Genomic DNA, 23563 nt, shown 5'->3' with positions numbered 1-23563 from the left:
GAATATTATTATGCACTGTAATACTTGACCTCCAGGAAACAGCTGATATATGGAAAAGCTTCCCGAAGCCCCTAGTCTGACATCTGGTAACAGCACCAACAGATGTATGCATGCACTTGTAAAACTGAAGCAGTGGAAAGAGAATTAACACCCTGCATCAACTGCCTTAGGCATATCAATCTAGATCCCAAATTCTGCACCTTAAAAGCGAAAAGCTAAAATGTGAATTAAAATGCCAATTTGACTCCTTAATATTAAAAGGAATATTTTTATAGCAACAAATAATGTTGTACACAGTATATATATATATTATATATATATTATATATATAATATATATATATACACACACAAAGCATATTTCTCAACTTTATCATTTCCTTTCCTAACCTTCATTTTGTGGCATACTGCCTTTTCTGATAAACACTAGTTTTAGAGTATTGGGTTGTTTTTTTTTTAACTGAACCTAACGTCAGTCCAGAAAAAAAAAAAACTTTTCTCTAATCTAGACCTTTCCCACCTTTCAGGAATTTTCTTCTTCTCCTCTAAAGCAAAATGTTTGCATTTCCCAGGTGGTACGCACTGTTGATCTACAAGCCGGTGCTCATGCCTGTGGTCCCATGTGCCCCGATGCTGTCCCACCCTGGGGGGTTGAAAGACTCAGTTCACCTCATCCAACAGCACATATAACCTGCCTTCCACCACTTCTGCACTTGGCCAGGCCGTTCCACTGAGATTTTGGGAGGCACCTTTTCTATGCTACTGTAACAACCCATGTGTGCATGAAGATGCAAGTGGTGTAAAACATGTTAAAGAACCCTTAACATGAGACAGACTCTCTTCACAAATTTCAAGTGCACAGTTGGGTCTTGTTAACTTTAGACATTAGGATGTACAGCATATCTTTAGAAAATGCTCAGCTTGTACAATTGAAACTTTATGCCAAGTTGTGTACATTAAATGTGTGTAGTTTTTTATCAATCAGACCTCAATAAAGCTATTATAATATGGTTTATTACAGTTAATCATACCTATTATATATGTGTACCCACACATATAATAGTACATTTAACACACTGTATTTTGCCCACATGTGTACATATCTATATGAAGTAGCAGATCCTTGAGGAGAGAAACTGGTGCTTCATTTACTATTTTATCCCTAATACCAGGAAGACTATCTGACCGAGAAGGCTTGCCTGATGTTTGTGGACTACTCAACTGGGACCGATTGCTTGGAGTCTCATTCACTATGGGTTGGAGTAGGGAAGCCTCCAAAACCCGGAACCTAAATCTTCTGAATGCTTTACAAATAAATCTTTACAGAGTTTCCATATGACATTTAAATTCCACTGGAACAGTGATTAAGGACATGCAAGAGAAAGAGGCTGCCATCATGATAATGGGTCCTACTGTGCTAGCTCACTTTTATAACCTCAATTTGGAATGATTTTGGTTGAAAGAAAAGAAATAGCATAGAAGAGGAGAAAGTTGGTGCAGCCTTAGATTCCCAACTCCAGAGCACAAACCAGTCTAGGTTCTTCTAAACACAGTTCAGATAGTTCCAATTTAGCATCCTCTAAGGAAGTTATATTGTAATCATGGTCTCAGGCACATAGGCAAGGATGGGTCTGGGCCTTCTGACTTACAGCTCACTCACTAGATCACCTCCTGTTATGTCACATTGTCTTTAGAATCTAAAACTACTCAGTACAACACGGGCTTCATTCATTTAGAAACTATAGCCTTCAACACCAAGCTGGCTCAAAGCAAAATAAATGTTCAAACTAATTGATAAGCCATCCTTGGGTGGTGTTCTAAGTTCCAAACTTGAGAAAACATTCACTCAACCAGGAAATGATTCCATAATAACAGAAGCACCCACAGGTGCAGAAAATGAAGCCCAGAGCAAAGCAGTGATGGCCATATCAAAGGATTGTCAATGCACTACAGAACAATAATGCCACTGACAGAACAGTCCTTATTAAGTTTATAAAAACACTGGACTCACCTTCAGTGGGACAGTGCCCTTTTAACATTTATAATTTAGTTTCTGTCACTGATAATAAAATCTCAGACTGCGTATGCCAGTTCAAGTAGTAAGAGAAGAATAGGGGGAAAAACATAAATATATAGCTTATTAGGGTTTCTTGATTTTAAGGCAAAAATTAAATAGCATCAAGGCCATTGTGAAAACTACCAACTAAATTTTAGAGCAATTGTATTGTTCTAAAATTTTAGAAGAAAGAAAGAAAGAAAGAAGGAAGGAAGGAAGGAAGGAAGGAAGGAAGGAAGGAAGGAAGGAAGGAAGGAAGGAAAGAAAGAAAGAAAGAAAGAAAGAAAGAAAGAAAGAAAGAAAGAAAGAAAGAAAAAAAGAAAGAAAGAAAGAAAGAAAGAAGGAAAGAAAGAAGGAAAGAAAGAAAGAGAAAGAGGAAGAAAGGAAGGAAGGAAGGAAGAAAGAAAGAGAAACAGTGCCATTAACCTCATAAAACCATTTAACAGTCACCTGAGTTTGTTTGTAAAATCATAATCCTTTTGACACTTTTGAATAACCGAGTAAAGAAGAGGTTCTGCAACATAAATAATGTAAATTCAGGTGCTATGCCCATAAATGCAACACAAGTTGGTTACCTTGAATGCCACAAAACAGCATCTTTCCTCTCTTGTGTAAGTAAAATTTATACGGAAAGAAGATAGAAATACAGTGAAAATAAAGTCCCATAGGAGAAAATATTTTGCATTATTTTCTGTGCTAAACTCTTCTGAGGAAGACTTGAACCCTGTGAATGGGGAAACCACAATCTTTCAAAAGTGGGGAGCTGCATTACAGGGTAACGGAAACGCACTGGACAGGAGATAAGATCTGGTTCTGCTTCTCGCTCTGCAGCTTAGTGTCCTTGGCCTCAAGCAAGTTCTTCCACCTCGGTGAAACCTACATTTCCTCCTTGGTAAATGAAACTAATTGTACCTGTGCCATCTATCTCCAAATGAAATGTGGAACCCCAGAATAATGCTTTTAAATATATTGTAAAATATGTATACTCTTAAGACTATAAACCATAGTCTGTAGCAGAAAAACCAATTCACCATAAAACACCAGCATAAATGTAGTGTGTATCTGCAAAGCAAATCATTTTAATAAGACATACTACTGAAAATGCTCTCCGCTCTTCACAGAGGTAGGTTATGAAGTTTCGGGGCAGGCCTATGGCAAAATTGGGAAAACGGTTAGGTTTTTCTTCATTACATGGTCCTCCTGTGGTTTCGTCCTTCCTTTTTCTGTGTGATGGTCCCTCTCCATGCTCTCTCCTCCCACAAGGACTTATTTAAATCCTGTCCCCTGGAGACTAGGTGTTTTGTTCTCAGGACTGAATAAAATGATCTAATCTGACATTTAAGCCATACTAATGTACTAAGGTAAAAAAAAAAACAAAAACCACTAACCTTCTTAGGAACTTAAATATTTTAGCTTAACTTTTGCTTTTTAAATAAAATTTCCTTATAGTGTGAATTTTAGTACTTGATTAATTGGGATTATATTTTATATATCTCTCTACAAATCATATAGGATAAATAGGTATTTAATTCATAATGTGTCTTGGTTTTGTGTGCATTTGTGTATGGGCATGTATTTAAAACTATAAATAAAAGAAAACATCATTTAGTTTGTAGATGTAAATTAATAAAATTCCACTTAGGCAATTCCTTTTGAAAGATGTAGTAGAATGATTTTAGACTTATTTTTAAAACACAACTGATTTCACATTAGAATAAGTTTATCTAATTTTAGTTAATTTGATTTTATAAATAAGAAAGCTACTGCAACAAGGTATGTACTAGCTGTAAAATTTCTACCATATAAAGTCATATAAAATTCAATTTGCTGTATATGTCTATTCCCTGCTAAAAAACTAAGCTTTGACTTCTTTAAATTCTAAACAAGTAATTGCAAACTGCTCATCCATTATATCCAAGCACTCTCTCCCTGTACAGGATCCACCATGGTAATAGTTCTTTCATCAAAGCCTAATGGTTTGTTTCAAATCATCAAAGTAGTGTTTATATCACTGTCCTCAGGTGCAACCATTTTGTTTCCCGGAGAGCAGTATGGTACATGCTAATGTCACAAGTGATAAATCAAAGTAAGTACATTTGTTTTTCTACCTTAACCAGTCTATTCAGGACCACTAACAAAAATACATGTTGGCATTTGCACTTATGTACTTTCTATAGAGACCATCTAGTAACAAAGATTACCAAGAACAAATACATATGCAAAACAGATGGTTATATGCAAGTCTTAATTGTACGAGAAATTCCAGTGTTAGATGACAGTTGCTGTGAATTAATTTGTAAGCTTTACCCAGGGAGAGAGTAGAAATAGAGGAGTATTTCTGCTACAAATGATCAATGATAGGTATTCTACAGATAGGGCATCCGAACAGCCTACTCTCCTAAAATCACCATATATTTTAAGTGGCTACATTTGTTTGCTATTATAAATCTTTACTATTATAAATACTGAAAAGGATGTAAGAATTAAAAACTCATCTTCAACATTTACAGATTCAAAGGCAGTCTAAGAAATTGAGATTAAATATTTCTCATTTTTATATGCAAAATTCTCATGGCAGTGAATGGGAGACAGTCAAGTTGGCATAAGTTTAGAATAAGAACTTGGTTACTATTGCCCTGTTTACTCTTTTCGGCTTGAATTTGCAATGACAGTCAGAGTTTTTTTTCTTTAAGCCAACAGAGACTGAATGTCACAAAGTAGTGTTTTCTATATTCAAAAAGAAATTGAACCTGCCTGGATATTGATCATTTCCAGTTTCCAGTTTATAAAAGTAGCACTTTTAAGAGCACTGGATAAATTATTAGATAAAGATACACAGGGTTGAAATCTGCCTCCTCACCGACTTAAGCATATATAAATGAGGAAGAAACAAAGAGAAATTGACAACTGGAAAATAAACAGAGATGAATTAAAGACCCACTATGTTTAACCGACCAGTATAATATCCTTCGAGAGTGAGTATTCCCTTTCACATTCATCTTTGCTGAGAAAGTAAATCAGAGCAAAACCACAGGGTCTGTGACTCCTAGAGGGAAAGGAAACAGACAACGAAAACAGCCTGCAAAGTCCATCTACGCCTAATAAAAAATGAAGAGCTGCGAACTCCATCTTATTTACCTTTGGGTTTTGGAACCATAACATAAAATACATCCTTAGTTGTAACACCTCACTCTGTTTTTCTCTACCCTAAGTGATGGCTTCTTCACAATCAAAATTCAGTCAATAGCCTAAGATTGATAGGACTTATCTCTAGATGTCAGCAGGGTTTCAGAGGAACACACTGACAAAGCAAAGGCGATAAGTTGGAGAATAAAATCCATTTAAATGGTAAGACGTCTGATTATGGTCCCGGAAATGTATATAGAGCAAATAGTGTTGAAGAAGCAGCTTAAGTACAAATGATAAAATGACTGAATAAAGTAAAACCTTCTTTTCACCAGCACATAAAGTGCTGCTAGGGCAAATTAAGAGGCATGTATCATTTTAAAATGTCATCAGAGCTAGAAATGTTGGCTACCATGGCCTCAATAAGCCTTAATCTAATTATAGCAATTTTCTGATTTCTATTTTCAAGATGGAAATGTTAACTTTTCTCATGTCAAAATAGGTCATTTAAAATATTTAGTAAGTCTTTGGTTTTAAATAGTGTATAAAAATAAACATAGAAATTAACAAACAAAAGTGAGCATTGTAAAAAACTCTAAAACTCTGCTAGTAATTCATTCTAGATTTAATGTTTATATCCCTCATACATATTTTTATATAAATGTATGTTTTCTTTCATTAAATCATTGTCCACTGAATCAATCCTAACATAATGTGTTATATACAGTTTTATCTGCATATATATGTGTGTGTGTGTATCTATATATATCCACCAGAGAGTTACTTTACTGGTTCTGTAAAAGACTTCCTTCAAATGAAAGGCTGAATAATCTATCACCAAATCATGATTAATTTTCTACCACCAGGCCACATACTAGGATTACTCCCAAATGTTCAGTTTAATTTAAGTACTTTCTGATTCATGAACTGGAGGATAACATAAAGCTATAAAAGGTAATCCAATCCTAACATGGCCTTAACCCCTATAATCTGCACTTCAATAGCACAGAAACTGTATAGTTTTGAAACTGTAATCAAGATTTTTTTTTTGCAAACACACACTGGAGCTGTCCTTTGCTCCCATCTCTTATTAGATTACAATAAAACGACCATGCTCTTTTTATGGTGGGAACAGAGCGACCCTGGGGTGATTTATAATCTTGTGAAACCCTGTCCACACTGCTGACCAGACTTTTTTTGAGGTCACTATCTGTTTCTTCAACTGATGTCTTCCTGCTGTGACAACACTGTTGGAGAGCTGTCAGCACACAAGAATTTCTCAGGCCATGTATTGTCTCTGAATGCATTTCTTGTGTTATTTCTATTGAGAAGCATTTACGTGCTTGATGTTTAGACAGTAAAGAATCTTTCTGAGATTTTCTCATTAGTCTAAATCCCGACAAAAAGAAGACAACTAAATAGAAATAAATGAAGTGGATCTCTTATTGGAAAAAGGGACAGGATATTTATTTCTCCTAAATGTATAACACTGCTATTGCTAAATACAAACAATAAGGCAACAATTCATTCTTAAAATGGGAGTATTGCTGTTCCCAATAGTAAAATGATTTTACTCACATGTTAGATATTGTCAAAAATAAACATTACCTAAAATGCCTGGGGTTTATATACACATAAAAAATAAGTGTGTTTTGCTATTTTTCTTTAATGTGGGAAGCAAGGGGAAAAGTTAAACTAAGAAAATGTTTCAATAGTAATTTTTAATAAAATGAGTTGTGATTTTCAATCCTGTCAAAAAGCTGTGGCATATGAATAAAACTTATATTTTGCCAAATTTATTATTTAAAAATCAAGGTTTAGAACCAGCTAATCTTTTATGTTATGATAGAGGAAAACCTTGTCCAAATGATAAATCTTGATCAACTTAGCTTCTTAAAAGAAGTTACCTTCCACTAATAAAATATAAAAATTGTAGAAAACACATAGCATCCAGCCTGTTAGGTTCAACTGAAACAGTTTGTTCTGCCATTTGATTTATTCTCATTTTAATTATGTTTGATTAAATTAAGTAAGAAAGCTAATGCTGGATTAGTTGTTAGGCTTAAATATCTCATACTAACTCTAATAAGGGGAGAAATAAATGTTCTTTCTTTCTTTCGTTCTTTCTTTCGTTCTTTCCTTTTTTCTTCTTTCTTTCTTTCTTTCAAAGAAAAAAATTAAGAAAAGCAACCTGAATTATTTTTTTGAGAAAATGAAGCCCATATGTTTCAAAAAGAAATTATCAGAGAAGTTGTCGCCTATTCAGATTATTCCTTCCTTGGGACTATTTGAGGAAAACGTTTTTAAGGCTACAGGACAAGAAGATATTTTGTAGGGAAGAGCCAACACTGATGTAACAGGATCCCAGAGCACTGGATCCATTTGCAGCACTCGGGCCACAAAGACTGGAGGGGCTCAACTGAGGGGCCTAGAAGCGCTGAGTCGTGGCGTGGGTTCCTGGCCACCTGCATGCGGGTTCTTTTCACTCAAACACAGGCCTGTTATTTTGAGAGGCACACATAGGCCTTGTTTTCACACATTCTTCTTTGTCTCCCTGAATTTATTGACAAAGACCCAAGCTTTACCTTCTACAGATGAGAAAACAAATATAAACTGAATTTCATTTGAAAATGTCCATGAACCTGATTTGTACATCCCATCACTTAAAGTACAAGTAGAATAGTAGAAACTAGCAATGTTAATACAAAGTCTGTCCAGAAAGCATCCAGCCATATAATATGAAAAATAGAGACATTTATTGAAGAAGATACAAAAATCATCAAATGTGAGACAATGACACCTCAGTCCCCTTAAAGTAACCACATAGTTCTCTCAACTGTCATTTTCCTGAATCTCACTGATGATGGTCTGAAATCCCTTCCCTTTCAAAGGCGATTTTTGGCTTTGGGAAAAGCCAGAAATCATGGTGCCAAATCTGGGCTATAGGGCAGCTGAGTCACCTGGGTGATTTGATACTTCACCAAAAATCTCTGCATGAGACATGATGTATGAATGGGCACATTGTCATGACGAAGCTGTCAATCACCAGTCACCCATAACTGTGGCCTACTGGATCATCCAGATAGTTTCTGTGGAGGAATGTTCAAGCTTAATGCAAAATTTGATGCAGATTCATGGTTCTACTTGCTCAGTCATTTTGAATGTGATGTCCACACAGTACACAAGCTCACTGAACGGCATCTACCACCCCCACTGACTAGTACAGTGAAGTCATCATGGTTCATGCATGTGCATTCCAGTCCACTCTCCTTGGCTGCCAGGTTATACCAATGTCACGCAAACCATTCTTGTTACATTAACAATGTCTGGGCTTTTTCCAGACAGACCTTCATATACTAAAACTATGATTTCCAACCTTATCATGTAGCATCGCAACTTTTCTTTTACATTAGCCAAATATCAGAGAGGGTGATAGTGTTAGAGCTATATCTGAATTTGTATGAACACTGTAGCCCAAGGCCCATACCAGTGCTGGAATCGGGCAGCAACGCCTGTGTAGGCTTCACAAGCCTTTGAGCCAAGATTTATAAGGTTATTTCTTGATTTAAATTTGTGTGCCTTAAAGCAGTGAGAGAACCTATCTGAAGACCTTTGCAAGTGTCTAGGGAAGACCCCAGTGAAGACCTATTTTGTCCAGATATGGCTTTCGGAATCTAAAATCAGAAAATATTTTAATAGTCATTGTATTGGATACAATAAATTGTAACCCCTAGTCTTGTCACAAAACTGCCATTAATCACGAAGACTTATGTTCATTTTCCCAACTGGCACATGCTATTTGAATTCAAGTAGATCCTAGCTAGAGTTAGAACTAACTGGTCCCCATTATTTTGTTCATCATTATAAGCTATTTTGAAAAGATGAAAAAATGTTTAACTTCATGAAAGTATGAACATATTGGTAGTGATAACAAACAAGTTAAGCGTTCCTTTGTTTCTGGAAGTAGTCTACCATGTGCTTTCTCCAAGGACTCTTTTAATAAAATGGACAGAAAAAAAATCAATTAAAATAGTGAAATGCCCCTTAGGATAAAGTTAGTTCAGCAGTCAGTGCATTTCTCAATAATCTCTCTATCTTGTGCTAAAGTAATATACATTTTTGCCATGTTTTTAAGTACTATATTTTTCATAATGAGGCTATTTAAAACTGAGCACTGGAAAGAGAACGGGTGCTGATACAGCAAGTGTTATGACATAAAACTGGGGTTATGGGCGAAGCACACACGAGAAATGGAAAACGTGATTAGAGGCAAAATGGATGATGCAAGGTTCTCATATAACGAGCCAGTGAAGTACACCAGCCTCAAAGACCCTGAATATCCTCCTCATCTCCACCACATAGAGCTATTGTGCCCAAGAGCACCTCTAAAAACTCTATAATGGGACATCATTTCTAGAATCGCTACCTCTATAACAGAAAGTAGTCCCAAGAATGAAGTCAGAACTTGAAGAATTCAGCAAATAATTCCACACTTTGTTACCTCACTACACCTCCTTCTAGCCTGTATTTGACCCAACTCTCACTTGATAAAGGGTGTAGCCATATTAACATTTGAAAGACATGGGATTCTTGATGCACCATTGAAGTTGATTTGGTTTTTTCCCTTTTCCAAAATTGTGACTCTAATATGGTATTGGGAATAATGCTCCTTTGAGAAATAATGCACTCATTCTTGATTTGAGAATGAGAGAAGGAACATAGTATTTAGAAGACAAATAGTGAGGTAAATTCTGAAAATGCCAGCACTGTGTTTTTTACCTCTGCTTGTTCAAATTCCTCCCCTTTCCCTATCTCTGCTTCTCTCAGTGGCTGTCCATGCATGATGGAGGAATTGAATGTTGAAGCTCTGCCCAGGAATGTGCTGGTCAGACAGAGCACAGGACAGAAAAAGCAAGTCTGCAAATATTTTTTCCTGTTTTTCCTCAACTCCCTACCAAAAGTAATTATTCTTCCAACATATTTGCCAGTGAAGACTGTGGCAAAAACTTTGGGAATGTTGGCTCATATGGTCACAGCAAGACCAAAACCAACCCAGAACAGGTATTTGGAAGTAAACCGACTCAACTCTTTGTGAACAAGTCAGCTAGCTCTTGCCAAGGAAAAGGAAGGCCTCGTTTACTGAGATGTACAGAAATACAAGAAACAGAGCTAAATAAATAAATAAACAAACAAACAAACAAACCAAACAACAACAAAAAGATGTTTTACAAAGAAGTCTGCATTAAAATGAGCTTTTAATCAATTTTGTAACAACTGGCACTCATGAGGAACTCCATAACCCTTATTAAAATTAAAATTCAAAAACAAGGGTAAGAATGCTGCTCTTCTGGCCTGCCTCCAAGTAAGGTAATTTTGTTTTGTCTACTCAAATTATCCCTGAGGTAACAATTATCTCATACTTTTTAAAAACTACTCATCCCTACGCTACCAGCTAGAACCTCTACTCATGAAAAAAAAAGCCGCCCTCTGGTTCCAGGACCTTATGCCCTGTTTGCCCGGGATAGTCCTTGTTTCCACTGTGGTCCCAACATAATTATTAACACTGCTTCTGTGTAATCTCTGGAATGTTCCAGTTTGGCTGATAAATTTGATGGTTGGCCTACCTACACCACCCTAGGAAAGAGGGAACAGGTGATAGACACCAATCTTTTAATAAAGGAAATATAACCAGAAAAAAACTTTACATTAAAGCATAAGACCAGCTTTCTAATTTCCTATGCCAAGTGTTCTACTACCTTTAAAAATCAGCTAGACCGGGGAATCTTCTAATGTGCTGAGGACATATACACCCCTTCATATAGAACTAAATGAACAGTCTCCGCTGCAGTCCATGTACCCACTTGAATAATTAAAACATTTCTATTAAACTTCAAGTAAGGACAAAACCATTGAATTTATCTTGGGTACTCAGCCTGGGTATTGGTAACAGTCTCCCCTTGTTTTACTCAGGTATTGCCTCAAAATAAATAAATCTGAAGTATTCCCAATCATACACTTTATTCTTTGACTAAATAGTAAAATAATGTACCATTAGAGAAATTCTTGAAACTCGGTAATTTCTCTTTAGAAAGAAAACTCCATTTGGTGGGCTTTGAAAAAGTCTACATTTTCAAAAAAAGGTGAAAATATTAATCAAAATAGTAATACTTAATATTTATTGAGTCTTTATTATGTCAGTCACTATGGTTAAGTGCTTGATATGCAGGATTTTATTTAGTATAAGACAAGTATTTTCATCCCACTTTAAGAGATGAGTATGCTGAAGCTCACAGATTTTAAAGAACTTGCCTAAGATTATAGATCCAGCAAGTGGTGGAAACAAGATTTTAAAATCCTAGTTTTTATCAGTGGCATAATATGCTCTTATACCTTAGAATTGCAGATAAATTTTTAATCTTTCCTTATTTGTATATAATGAAAAGCCTTACTGCACTACCTCTGACCCACTCTTCCCTCCTTTACTAAGTTAGAAAGCAAAGCCAGAGAAAATGCAAAGAGAAACAATAAGCTTTGCTAAAATGCCTTTGAGCTCTTCACATCTCCTTCAAATATTGTCTCAAATGTCATTTTCTCAATGAAGCCTACTCTGACCACTTTATTTAAAATTTCAACTGTTCTACTACCCACACTCCAAACTTCCCTCACTGGAATCTACTTTTTATACTATGTGTCACCTTAAAACTACATGATTTGCTTATATATTATGCCTGTACTTTATTTTCTGCCCCTAATCATGACCTCTAGAATATAAACCCCACAAAGGCAGGGATTTGTACCTGTTATATTCACTAGTGTGTTTAAAGCACCTAGAAGAATGCCTGCCACCTATGAAGTATGTAACAAGTATGCATGGAACCGATAGATGAAAAATAGTGTTTCATCACTTCATGCACAAGTCCATGTACACATTAGTTTGGATTCTGTTGAACATTTAAGGGAGAATATTATTAATGTGAAAATGGAAAGATTAAAGACAAATTGAATATGCACCATTCTCTAGTAGCAAATCCAAGGTAATATTTACTAAATACACACCCTCATATGCAACTTACTTTAAATTAATTTTCTACACATTCAATAACTTTCTACATGTGAAAATATATAAATACTTTTCTCTTGAACAGTTATAGGTGGACCTGCTGTTAAACAGCTATTGGGTTTCAGCGACTACAGTGGTAAGTATATCCTATATTTATACACAATCAGGGACCATATTATTTACTTAGTTGTAAAGTAACATTTCTAAAATATGTTTTTTAACATTCTGTTCAAGTTAAGTGGTAACAGTGTGACAGATAGCTGAGCTGGAAATTTGGGCAATTAATATTTTCAGTAATCACTGCTCTCTCCCAGGTAGGTATAAAGTGTAAATGGTCAAACTGGTAAACCATAAAATGAACTAAACACACAAATAGGAAAAAAGTTAACAGTGCTTCATTTCCTCTCCAATCAAATCAATAGTGTTCTTTTTAAGGAAGGGACAATAGCAAGCAAGACAGACACATCAGTATGAAAGTCTACGAAGTTCCTACTACCTACAAAATGCTAGAAGAACTTAAACTTTGAACCTGTAATTATACTGCATTTAATTAGATTAAACAAAGACACTAGAAATATAAACTCAAAAGCTAAGTACAAACTGGTAGACTCTTTCTATGACAGGTTATTTGCATTGATAGGGAATTGGTAGATATTTTAAAGTTCACAAGGAGAATTTTGTTGTTTAATATATAATTTTTATGCAGTATTGAAGAGGCATAGTAATGGAGGCATCTCAACAAAAAGTTCAATGAGAACAATACATTACTCCCTAACAATGCGCCTGTAATAGTCTCTAGCTACTTTTTATTATAATTAAATTCTCTTATTCAACAAAGACACTTATGCATACAAAAACTCACTAATTTCATGAAGAAAAGATCTTTCTCTTACACAGACTCTAAGATGTCCAAAGTTAGCTAAATTTCTTGAAAGAATCATGTCACCGAAACCAAAGTGCATTATTGTTTCCAAGACATCTGGTATGAGAATGTGGGTCAATTCTGAAGCAATTGTAATTTGTTAACGTTGAGACTGATTTATGTTAGATTGATCTCACTTTCTAAATGATATCGTGACATTCATTTGCTGTTGCTGATTGCTAATGCTGACTTTAAAGCACAATCTTTAACACTTTTCCTACCTTCTGGCATTAGATTACATCACCAAGGGTTAACCCACAGCCTCACTGACTCTGCTGCTGCCTTCCATGGACAGACCCTACCCTTGTGGTTCACAAGGTAGGCCGGGAGTTGAAGGTAAACTCGGGTAACAGAACTTCCATTTCTTAATCAAAGTATTTTTCAAATTCCAGTACAGAATGTCGTCATCTTTTGAGACTAGTTATTTTCACAAGCTTAAAACGAAACGCAACGAAGGTGTTTCACACGGTGGCAGCCATGGCTCAGCGGCACAGGGACAGCTGCCCTCTGCAGGTCTCTACCTTTGACCCCCCTGAACTCTGAATAATTCATAACGGGAAAATAACATTTGACCTTTGTGAATTAAGAGTATTTTTCTTGCTAAAGTTGATATGTGGTTTTTAAAACATTATGAAATTGGAAGACACTAAAGCACTGTTTTTGATACTATAGAGAAATTATTAAAACATTATAGATTCAGAGAATAGTTAGCAAATCTTTCTGAAAATTTCATTTATGATTTTATGGCCACAACCCACAACTCTCTCTCACCTCAAAACTTCTTCAAAATTCCACACCAAAATCTCTGGCTCCTGTCCTGATATTTTCTTTGAATCTCAGATACCTGTTTCTGGCATCACCTGAATAATTCGCAAGCATCTCGAACCCAAAACTTTCAAAATGGAATTACTTATTTTTACCAGACCTTCCCCTCATGGTCTTATAACTGACAACACTGCTCATCAAACACTAGAAAGTTACCCTCAACTCACTTTTCCCCCCTAAACATCTCAGTAAGTCTGTTGTAATGTAATCTCTTTTTTTTGTTTGTTTTTCAATCCCTACTACTGCTGCCTTCCACTACAGCCTTAGTTAATTCAAATTGGATTACTGTAATAGTCTCCAGTTTAAAATGCTACTAATTCACCCTTATGAGGGTTAGTTACCTATTCAAAACAGAAATCCAAGCATATCATTGTCCAATTAAGAATCTCCAATAGAAAATATTTTCTGATGATTTTTCATCATTTACCATGTTATGTTCAAATTCCTTAATCATATCTCATGGGGCCTTTCCTGAGCTTGCCATTCACTCACCCTTGATTAATAGATATATTTCAAACTCTAACCAAGACAACCTAGACACCTTGCAAAATAGCATGAGCCTTTTAAATATACATATATATCATATATACATATATAATCTAGGCATTTGCACATTTATGTCTGCTTATTTAGCTTTAATTTCAACTTCAGAAGCCTTAAATTCATTAATTTGCTAAAACTACAAAATTAAGATAGAAACAATGAAAGACACAAAATGAGAAATGAATAAAAGGTGAAATAAGTGATAAAATAAAAATAGAGCAAGGGAATAAAACGTGTAAAAAGAACACAGTGAAGTTCTAGAGGCCCTGCCACTACCTGAACAGATAAATTTATTCTTAATTTCCTTCATGTTCACGTCTTTAAGCTTGGATTTCAAGAGATATGCAATGTATGGACTCGAAGGAAAAGTTTATTTTTTTTCTGTCTTAAAAAGATAAAGAGCATGTATAAAATTAAGGGAGGGCATAAAAAAAATTCTTAGCCTATATCTAAATAGACTGGTGTCACAGTTGTTCTATATGACCAAGAAAGTATTTTATATTATGTTTTAGAAGCTTTAACAGTAACCTTCACAAGAAAGGCCTTCGTTTTCCAGATAGGCACAATATTTTCTGAAACCCAAAATATGTGAATGGCATGAAACCACAAGACTTTAATTAGAAAATACTTGTAAATATTGAACAATTTCTTAATTTATTTGTTGTCTTATAAATCTGCCTTTTATGTACCACACTATTTTCCTCCCAGATTTCTGACAACACTAATATAATAAACTCAAAATACAACACTAAAAACATAACTCTCCCGGTTTGCTAATGAGGAAGCAATTCCTTATTTAGTTTTATCCCTAGTAAAATCCAGAAGTTTAGTTTTGTCTGGGTGGCTCAGTTGGCTGGGTGGCTCAGTTGGTTGAAGCGTTGTCCCATACACCAAAAGGCTGCAGGTTCGATTCCCAGGCAGGGCACATAACTAGGTTATGGGTTCTTTCCCCAGTCAGGGCATGTACAGGAGGAAACCCATCAATCCGTGTTTCTCTCTCACATCCATGTTTCTCTCTCCCTCCCTCCTTCCTTTTCTATTTCTCTCTCTCTCTTTCTCTCTTCTTTTTTCCCCTTTCTCTCTCTCCTCCTCTCTGTCTCTCTCTCTCCCCTTTCCTCTCTCTCTAAAATCATAAACATATCCTTGGGTGAGGATTTCTTTTAAAGTTTCAGTTCTAGGATATGCCTGTTTTTCTTAGTCCACTGGAAAGATGCTTGAATAGAAGCACTTCACACCATGAACAAACTGTGAAATATAGCTGAAAAGTAAATTGTTACAGCTGCCAGTCTTGAGTCTGCTTTTGATGGTGTTTGTCTCACATAAACAAACACATCTGTTTGTGACACTGGAGTCAAACAAATACTGCTACTGAGCAGGACCGGGCTGTTTAGGCACAGGAAAACCACCTATAGTTTTCTGCAGCCACTGCAGAGCTGGAGCCGGAAAGTTGAGCACTACGACCTTTCTACGCACTGACTGCAAGTGCCAATTCGATTTCCCTTTCCCACATTTGACCTGGGACATCTGGTCAAGGACATTCATTGAAATGGCCAAGGACATTTATTGAATTCCTACTAACTTCTATGTAGTTTATGATTTCTACGTCATTTAACTTGAATCGTTCAATGCCCTTTCCTTAAATCCTCATCCTGTCGGTCAGTGTTAGGCTTCCTGGCTGTCGAGTAAGAAAACTGAAACTCGAATGGGTTTGTGCAGCTCTCCTTAGGATAAAAGGGCGGTGTAGCAGTTAAGTAGTAGTGGTAAGTGGAGTCGTCAGGAGTGTAGAATTTGGAATTGGGAATTAAGAATTTTACTTAATTAAGTAAACTCCTCATTTAACACCTGTTGCCGTGGGCAATTTGTTCGATTTCTTGGTAACTCAGTACCCCTCCTTTGTAAAATGGAAATGGGACTCTTGAGGATTAAGTAAAATAAGAAATGTACTCAGGTTACTGCCTGGCATACTGTAAGTACACAGGCACACACAAAATGATGCTGAAAAAAGAATAGGAAAAACCATTCCATAATAGTACAAATTTTGTAATGGACACTGATAGCTGAGTAAAGTGAGTAGTAGAGATATTCCAAGGAGAGTCAAAAATAAGAGGGTCAAGAACTGAAGGATTATGGGGAATTGTTGGTGAAGATGAGAAAAAAAAAACACAACAAAGCAAAACAGGAGATACCAAGATACCTAATATCCAGAGTTAAATTTTAAAATATTTCTCCTACAATTTAGTCACCAAGATTTAGAACAGGCTGAAAAATGATTTCCGAAAAAAAGATATCTCTCTATTCTTGTGACTTGTCAGAGACTTCTGAGTGTCTTGTTAGAGCACACTGGCTAACAAGGTCAGTGCTCACATGAGACTTAACTCATTTAAAGGAACCTTAATTTTCAATAACATGTCACAGTTAGTGGACTAGAAATGCTCCTATCATTTCAATACTGAAACTCCAACATTACAAAAGGTGTTCATGGCTCCTTTTAACTGTATTACTTGAAAATGATTTAGAGTATAGTAACGATGATTCTAGGCTTCTGTTCTATTTTGAAAATACAACAGTACTCTAAACTCCAAATTCGTCACACAATGGAAACAAGAAGCTTTTCTAGTTTATCAGCCATATACGAGTGAAGATAAACGTTCATTTCAAATACACTATACCTCAAGTGCCAGATGCAGTGCTTGCTGATGCAATCGTATGTTGAAGCAAAGAAAAAGGGCATGGACCGTGCATATTGTTGAGATCACTCAGAAAGGGTTCAGTAAGCTTTGCCCATTGCTTAAACCTAGTGTACATTTGTTTCTTACACACATTTAAATAAGCATACTATTTACAAAGCAGTGCAACTGCTGCCCTAGGGAAGTCATAAAGGCAAAGAATCAAATTTCATAGAAGAAAAAGGACAAAGCCAGATCTTCAAAAGAGAGAGCTCCAGAAAAAAATTGAAAATGGCACTGTTTCCCTTGTCTTCCCATGTCCCTCACCTGAATCTTAGCACTGAAAGTTACAAAGGAAGAAGTAAAGTTTTGAGACCTCCAAGAACTTGAGCTAATAGAATTTAAAACTGAGTGATTATGGTATACTTAAAATTATCATTCCAAAGCAAAAATAATGAGATTTACTAGAGAATTTACTTCATTTCACATAATGTCATTAGCTTGAAATGACACAAGGTTGTGAGTAAATAGTTCAAATCATCCAGGACAGGCACCAGGGCAGGGGTGGAAGGGTGGCAATAGAATATCGCTGTAAGTCCACTGATAGGCTCAGTTATATATCTGCATACAACCCCAGAAATGTCAAGGCACGCCCCACTTTTTCAACATACAGTAGATGTCATGCAGCAAACCACCATTTAAAATACAGGAATCATTGTTACATATTATATAGAAACTCTATACTTTCTCCTCTGAATTAGAAAGAAATGATACCCTTTTATTCCTGATTTAGGCAATAGATCACTTCATAAGATTTTGATAAGATATTAAACATTACCAAAAGAAACAAGAATATTTGAGCTCTGCCACGGTTGATTCCTTACCTTAAATGTAGGTATCCTGGAACAAGAGTCCCATCACTTTCCCTACATATTAATTACCTGTTTAAAAAAAACATTATTTCCCACACTGGATTAAAGTGAATACACGAAAATGAGCAGAGTGACACATCTACCCCACAAGGAACTTGCACACCACAGAAAGTGCCAGTCTGATAAACAACAAGTCCTTCCTATGGCGTATGAGGATGCCAACATATGAAAGTACCTTTTCTGCAGTGAAAAAAAAATTAAAAAGAAAAGCTCTGAAGATACCAAAAAGAATGGCAAACTACCTGATAGAAGGAGGCATCCAGGTGGGTGTCGGAGTTTATTCCAAAGGATATGTGAAGGAAAACAGACCCCACCCAGAACTGGGTATAAAAACTGGGAAGTTTTGTTACAAACTCTGCCTATAGAAGGCTTTATCTACTCTACAATGTTTAAGTCCCAATCATACATCTACATAAAGGCTTTTAAAAATATGTTTTTATCAATTAAAAGTTATAACTCTCAACAACAGGACTGGCTTACTGTATCAGTACTAATATTATTGTCAGGCGGGACTGTAAGACAGGCGTGGAAGGTGCACTGGAATCTGCCAAGATGGGACTGGACTACAATGGATCATAAACCAGTTGCACTTATGTATTACTTTCTCCCCACTGATAACCACTGATCTAAAGGCACAAATGTTTAATATACTAACACTGCAATTACTTCAAATTTTATCTTAGCGAAATTTGACCTTATCTGTATGGTTTGTTGTGTGGTAAGAGTTCCTTCAATGATAATAGACTTCATATTTTTAAAAATACATGGTAACAAGATTTAAGGAATAAAAAGAAAGAGAATATACTTTTGTAGTGGGAAGAGCATACAATTAGGTGACTATCAAAAAATTAAAGAGGCAATGAAAGTTAATCTAGAGTGCTAATGGATGTAAAACTTAATGTCACTTCTGTATTTCCTACAAAGAAATAAATTACAACTAGCTTGTTCTATATCTTTAATGTAAAAATGTTTCTAAAAATCTTAGAACTATAAACATTATTGAAATTTTCCTATAAAACTACTAAATTGATATAGATACACAGAATACATATAAATGTCTTAAACATTTTTAAGGAAGTATTATTTCTAAATGATTTATAGTCTTCAAACTACAATCTAGACTAGAGTCATTGGTTAATTACTCTCTGAAGAGGAAAATACAGGAGACAAAAGTTCTAGGAGGAGATTGCTTGGCTTCTGTTTCCCCCAGTTGCCATGCTCCAGCTGTGTAACTGTGGGGAAGTTATGTTCTGATTCTCAGTGCCCTTGTCTTCTTTAAAAGTAGGCAGGACCTACCTGTTAAACTATTACAGAGAGTTAAAGATATAACATTCAAAGGTACTTCTTTGTACACAATAAAAATCATTAATATTGGTACCTATAATTCTTGTTATCATTGATGTTTTAGACTGCAAATGTAGCCCTGGCTGGTGTAGCTCAGTGGACTGAGTATGGGCTGCGAACCAAGGGATCACTGGTTCTATTCCCAGTCAGGGCACATGCCTGGGTTGCAGGCCAGGTCCCCAGTGAGGGCCACATAAGGGGCAACCATACATCGATGTTTCTCTCCCTCTTTCCCCTCTCGCTAAAAATAAAATAAAACCTTTAAAAAATAAAAAAAAAATTTAACTGCAAGTGTACATATTCTAATTTTTGGTCTGTCTACTCAATTCAAATTTTAGGTACTTCAAAACTTATATAATTGGTTACTTTTCACAATTAATCTGATAGACCATAATAATAATTGAAATAGATATAAAATATCATTTCTTATAAAATTATATGTATATGAATGTCCACAAAGTTTAAATATTTGTACTTAACCTACTACAAAAGCATGGGATAAATTCAGGAATTAAAGACAATTTATATTATACTTAAATGCTAATATTAAATATATTTTTATTTCTATGTAAAAATCTGAAACAGGTATTTATGTTAATGTTTTAATTTCTTAGTCATGATCAAATGCTCTAAAATTAAGAATTTCATAAGCATATTTTAATATATTGCCCTGGCCATGTGATTCATTGTTTGGAGCATCGCCCAGTAGACCAAAAAGTCACGGGTTCAATTCCAGTTAGAGCACATGCCCAGGCTGTGAGTTCAATTCCATGGTCAGGCATGTATAAGAAGACTGCCAATCAATGTTTCTCTTTAGTGCCTATGTTTCTCTTTCTCACCTATATTTCTCTTTCTCTCTTTCTCTTTCCCTTTCTTTCCCTCTCCCTTCTGCTATCACTAAAAAACAATAAAAAAGTGTTCTTAAGCAAGGATTTAAAAAATATATATTTTAATATAATTCAATAATATACACATTTTTATACAGAGTCAAATATACTTATAATCAGTGTCTACTATGTGCCTTCAGAAAGTACTTGATAGTTTTAACAAGAATAAATACAAGATAATACTTTATAATAATCCCAGGGAGGTAACTTAATCACCAAACATTAAATTCATTCCAGTTTTAAAATTAATTGGTAAATTCAAGATATAGCCAGACCATCTTCTATTAGCCAGCATTTCAATAGTTACATTTAAAACTGTTAACAGCAGACTACAAATATTTCAAAACTCTAGATACATAAAGGAAAATGCAGCAAAAGAAATCCACCTGGATTTCCCCTCCTCTGGTGAATTTCAGACGTGAGATGCTTTTGTAGACAAATGCCAAAGAGAAAATCAATCAGATACAATTTCAACAACCTACTAAATTTCACAATATAACAAGGGAGAAACAATGTGTGTTTCATAATTTACAAAAATGTCAAGATATTGTCATAAATCTACAGACAATGGCAGAACAATAGTATTCTGAAATAAGGAACATCATATTATATTGATGAGTTCACAAAATATTTGGCAGACAGCAAATTTCATGTTAAGATGCTTGAATGCTTATCCTAAATTTATTTTCAAAACAGGAGGCTACAGGAAATAACCCCTTTCAGGATTTTAAGATGCTTGGTAGAGAATAATTATAAATTATGTATTTAATTTAATAAGATCCTTAGGGACTTAACCATAATAGAATTTTCTTCTAGCTACCTTAAAAAGAAGTCAAAGATTCAATAATACTCGATTTAAACTTCTATACAATTTCCTGCTTTCATCAAGAATTACATTAGCAGTTACTATATTGAATGCCATTCTCCCCAAAATAAAATAAGTATTTTTTGAATATGCTATGGCTATATTTTATCCTTTCTTGCTTTTCAAAGACTTTAACCATTCTAAACTGTTATTCTTAATATTTTAAAAAATAATACCAATAAAATTTTAGTAAATACTATATTTATAAAAAGATGTAACTTTGAAGAATTTAAGATTCTTCTTTCCAATTGTTATGATCTCAGTGTTATTTCTTTAGAAAGAAGAGAAAAGGATGACAGCAAGAACCAAAGTTGATTTTCTTTATGCTTTTGTAAGCTGTTCTGGTAAAAGGAGTTTAAAAATGAAATTGAGCAAGAACATTTAAGAGGTAGTCTCTCAGCAACTTTGAAGTATATAATTGTACACCTTAAACTTACATAATGTTATATGTAGATTTTATCTCAATTTTAAAAAGTAATTGGGGAGTCTAAACAAATAACAGCCCTTGAAAAGCACCTTACCATTTCTTAAGTGCCTTCAAGTAACTATTATCACATTCCTATCCTCACCTTTTTTTTAAGTAAATAGAAAAGTTCTCTTTATTACTTCCATTTTATTTGAGAATATGGAGGTTCCAGTTACCAATTCAACATCCTCAGCTAGTAAGTAATATAGTCAGAACTCGAAATCAAGTTTTCTGATTGTTCTCATAACTTCAAATTGTCTACAAATCAGCAAATCTGAAATCTACAACTACCATGGTAATGAAATACTTCTCTTCAATAATCATGATAATTTCTTTTTAAAATTACATAATGATATTTTTGTGAGAAACAATTCCCCAAATTAAAATTGTACATAAAGCTTTCAAAATTGAGTTTTCATATCTGTATTGAGAGTTAAATTTTCTTACTAACCTAACAAAAGTGAACTAAAGAAGACAAAAATATTTCAACACAGTCACAACTGCTTGACTCAACACAGCCATGCCTCTGAGATCTGAAAACACTCATTTCAACATTTGACAGCATACTAACAATCTCAATATTGTGGACTCCTGTTCAGTTTTCAGTGGGCAAGAGACCATGCCTTTAAACAAGCTGGTGAATTGATTGGTCTTTGGTAGAATCTTAGTTTAAGACTCTTTAAGGCACTGATTTATGCACAATTGATCTGATCAGCCATGCAGTCAATGTGATTTATTAGCTAAGATGGCCAAAACCCTTTTTTCTCTTTTTTCATGCAGTAGTAATTCACCTCATTAGAGGTGAAATCATTGGAGGAAGCTACTGAGAAATAAGAAGTTGAACCTGCTGGCCTGACTCCTTATTTCCCCCAACCGATGGATAAACCAAACACTAACAGCTGGACACTAAGGCTAGAGGTGTCATGTGCATGTGCAGAAGCCAGCGTGCTCACACTGTGGCTAGAGATGGATGGGGTGGATTAAAGGGATTCTAATATTCCTCCACTCTGAAACATTTCCGGACAGCAAGCTCATTCATTTAGCTTCATAAGAAACTCATTCATTTAGTTTCTAGCACATATTTTTTTCCCTTATTTAACCACAGTAAGACAAATGACTTGTATTACTTTGTAATTATGGTGTTTAGCTAAATGTAAGAACAGCAATGTGTGTAACAAGGGTTGGTTGGCAACCTATAGTGTACATATGGACACATGCACTTGCACGCACTCACACACACACTCCCAATGTTACAAAAAATCCAGTTCTGCATAGCTCAAACACATTCACCTATAGGCAAAATAGATACAGGAATGTGCCGAACACTTGTATTTTCTAGAATATTTGGGGGGATGTCTATAGCGTTTATATGGCATAAATGCTCCATTCCTCTTTCTAAGGTCTATCTACCAGAAAGCTTATTTATCCTGAGTCTCTACTGACTGTTAATTGACTCCTTAAAATGTATTAACAAATAGTTGAAGGAAGAAATGTAGCAGGATAGGTAAGGTATGGCCATTGCAAGTGATTCTACTGTAGAATATTCACTCAATACCTGCTCTTCCTTCCATTCCATCTGCTGCTGAGAGCTCAAAGCCAGGAACCTTAACTCTAATAGCCTCAACCATACATTTCCCTTTGACTTGATAGAAACTCCACACATCACAGTGATTTCAGGGGATGTGACCCATAAACACCCCCTGAAATCACTGTGGTTTTTAGCTGTCCCCCATATCTTATCCTTCTCTGAAAGAATAAACACTCTGCCACTTCTCTGCCTGCTCCCCACCCACGCTATGAAACAGATAAATAAATATGCAATATTCTACGACTAGAGATGACAACCTCACATTAGAATGATTATATGAACGC

The 23563-nt window shown here is 35.2% G+C and overlaps 1 protein-coding gene and 1 long non-coding RNA gene across 2 annotated transcripts in view; one reads left to right on the top strand and one right to left on the bottom strand.

Moving 5' to 3' along the window:
- DACH1 (dachshund family transcription factor 1) overlaps positions 1-23563 on the bottom strand; it is a 399674-nt gene that overhangs the window by 359821 nt on the left and 16290 nt on the right. The gene's annotated exons all lie outside the window — the stretch shown is intronic.
- Positions 339-2262, top strand: LOC118497337. Its single transcript, XR_004899863.1, has 2 exons — positions 339-1551; positions 1663-2262. It is a non-coding gene; the product is annotated as an uncharacterized LOC118497337 (long non-coding RNA).

Source organism: Phyllostomus discolor, chromosome 11 (genome assembly GCF_004126475.2).
Source record: "Phyllostomus discolor isolate MPI-MPIP mPhyDis1 chromosome 11, mPhyDis1.pri.v3, whole genome shotgun sequence".
NCBI classification, from domain to species: domain Eukaryota; kingdom Metazoa; phylum Chordata; class Mammalia; order Chiroptera; family Phyllostomidae; genus Phyllostomus; species Phyllostomus discolor.
The sequence above is the reverse complement of the archived record's forward strand: the minus strand, read 5'-3'. Positions and strand labels throughout refer to the sequence as shown.